Below are 2517 nucleotides of genomic sequence, written 5' to 3' on the forward strand. Positions count from 1 at the left end.
CCTATTATTTGTTCCTTCACATTTTCTTTTAAAACGTTACTTCATTGTGAGTCCTAAAAAATTATGCGATAGCATACACTGTGCACTACCAGCTGTAGAAGCTGTACCTCTCTTGTCTCTTTGAGTTGCCCATAGATTATAAAGCTCTAAGAGGAGAGGACAGTGATGATAGCAACAGGTTTTGTGGTTCCTGAAATGTAAATGAATGGATAAGTGAAAAAATAATAGCTATGCTATCCTTGCATTGATGCTCTGGTACTCTTAATATTACTGAGCCTTAACACGTCAATAAATTATGCATTTTCCAAAATAAATTTGCTTCTAAGCCAGACTGACTGAGGTTTGTAAATGCTTGCATAATTCAAATGATTGTGTACAAAAACGTACAATTTAATCATACTTGATCACAGTATTAGATCCATCAATAATTTCCTTATTCTACCAAAAGCAAGTAAAATGAATATAACGTAAATAACTCAGTGAAATGGTGAAGCATTACATAACGTCTTGTGCAAATAAACACTACTGTAATTTCCAGGCACAACACATTTTCAGTCTAAGCACCACAGTAAGGCAAATAAACAACAAACAAACACAGTACAAACACAGAGTTCTCCTGTGCATCTGAGCAGATATTTTAAAAATGCTTCTTTATACCTCAGCACCCAGTTCATTGCAGTGACACAGATACATGTGCCACTACTGGGATATAATGTGTGTCAGGTGATGTGATTATGCTCTTGCATAACTGCAAAAAGGCTTTTCATTTTAGAACAGCATCAATAAAAACTACAAAAAAACATCCTACAATTGCTGGAAAATACAAACATGAATTGGTAGCAAAAGAGCATCTGAAAATATTTCATATAACCACTTACAATACAAAGAAACATGTAAAAACATTTAGGGATGATAGAAAATTAGGCGATGATAGAAATCACTTAAGAAATACAAGTTCTAGACATTACGCACACTTCTTCAGCAACAGAAGTAATTTGACTTTGAGATGTTTTCCTGAAGCTAAATGAATCAGTTAGCTCTCATTACTTGCTATACGGCATGCTATAATTAATGTAACACTACACTCTGCTGAGTGACACAGTCGGTTCTCTGAAGGAGATGCCAAGAAAAGGAAGAGAAAAAAGGACTGTGCTTCTCATCTTTCAGGGGAGTTCTTATGAGACCCAGAATTGACTGATGTTTTTTATCAACGCTTGGAATATCTCTTAAATACATTTTCTGCTGTCACCTATCTAACAGTTTTCTTAGGATGGGAGAAAAATAAAACCACTGTAGTCTTTCTTGTCCTTCAACCTTAGTAAGATCAAACCACTAACATTTCTATTATCATTCAACGAGAAAGTGATAATCTGGTTGAAAGATCCTATGAAAGAAATAGTAAAATTTCCATTAGTTTGGATAGGTTCAAAGTCGGGGTGCCAAAGGCTTTCTTTGAGTTGCTGTCCCAAGACAAATTATCTAAATGGATGCAAATGTATTCTTAAATTTACGTCCTAAACACAGTGTAGGACAATGTCCACCTGACCTGTTAACTCACTGGTACAATAACAATAATCAAAATTGGTCCTGAAAATGAATATTGAAAGAATAGATTCAACTCCTAAATATATTCGTCAGCAGTTGAGCAGCACTGTTGAGCTTCCCACTGTGCCATACCTGCTCCTGTATTCACACACACACAAGTATATTCCCTACCAACTAGCTCTTGAATCGATGGGGCAGATAAAATTTCTATACCAGCAAATATGCCTGAATTATTTGAATACTATTTTCTTCATTCTGCAAACATTACAGGCCTGCTCTATTGCTCCTTCATTTGGCTGGATCCTGACACCTTTTCCCAATGTTTTATCAGATATTCCCATCGTTTTCCACAGCTTGCTTTCACCAACTTTCCAAACTCACTGTTGCCAGGGCGTGGGACCAAGATAGCCAGTTTCAACATGGAGCAAGTAAAAAGTTTAGTCTACATGTCTCCAAAGACCCAGTTATGTCTACTGGCATGCACAGAAGATTGTCTCCACAGATGCTTTTGTTTCTGTGAAGCAATTTCTATATCCTTTACACTCCTCTCTCCTCTTGTCCAGCTGCCTGGGACTCCCCACTTGTGGCTGAAGCTGGATTTTCCCTTGAAGGGAGAAGTTTTCCAGAGCAGAAGGAACTCACAGAGAAATGAATATGCCTCCAGCTGAATGGAGCATCGAACAGATTCCCCAAGGGACTAACAGAGGGACAATGAATTTCTTCCCTTGAACTACCTCTTCTATGAACGCTGTGCTCACACAACAGGAAAAGGGAAAAGGGAAAAGAGAAAATGGAAAAGGGAAAAGGGAAATTATGAACAAGAGCATCACAGGATGACTAGGCAGACACGAAAGCAAGGATAAAGAGTATCAGGTACGCACACTTGTTTTGGCTGATGTACCAGCTGATCTCAGTAAGACTAAGGAGAAACAAAGTACAATGTTCTGCTCTACCACTCCTAAGAAACTGAGA

The sequence above is a fragment of the Lagopus muta genome, chromosome 3 (genome assembly GCF_023343835.1).
Source record: "Lagopus muta isolate bLagMut1 chromosome 3, bLagMut1 primary, whole genome shotgun sequence".
Classification (NCBI taxonomy): Eukaryota; Metazoa; Chordata; class Aves; order Galliformes; family Phasianidae; genus Lagopus; species Lagopus muta.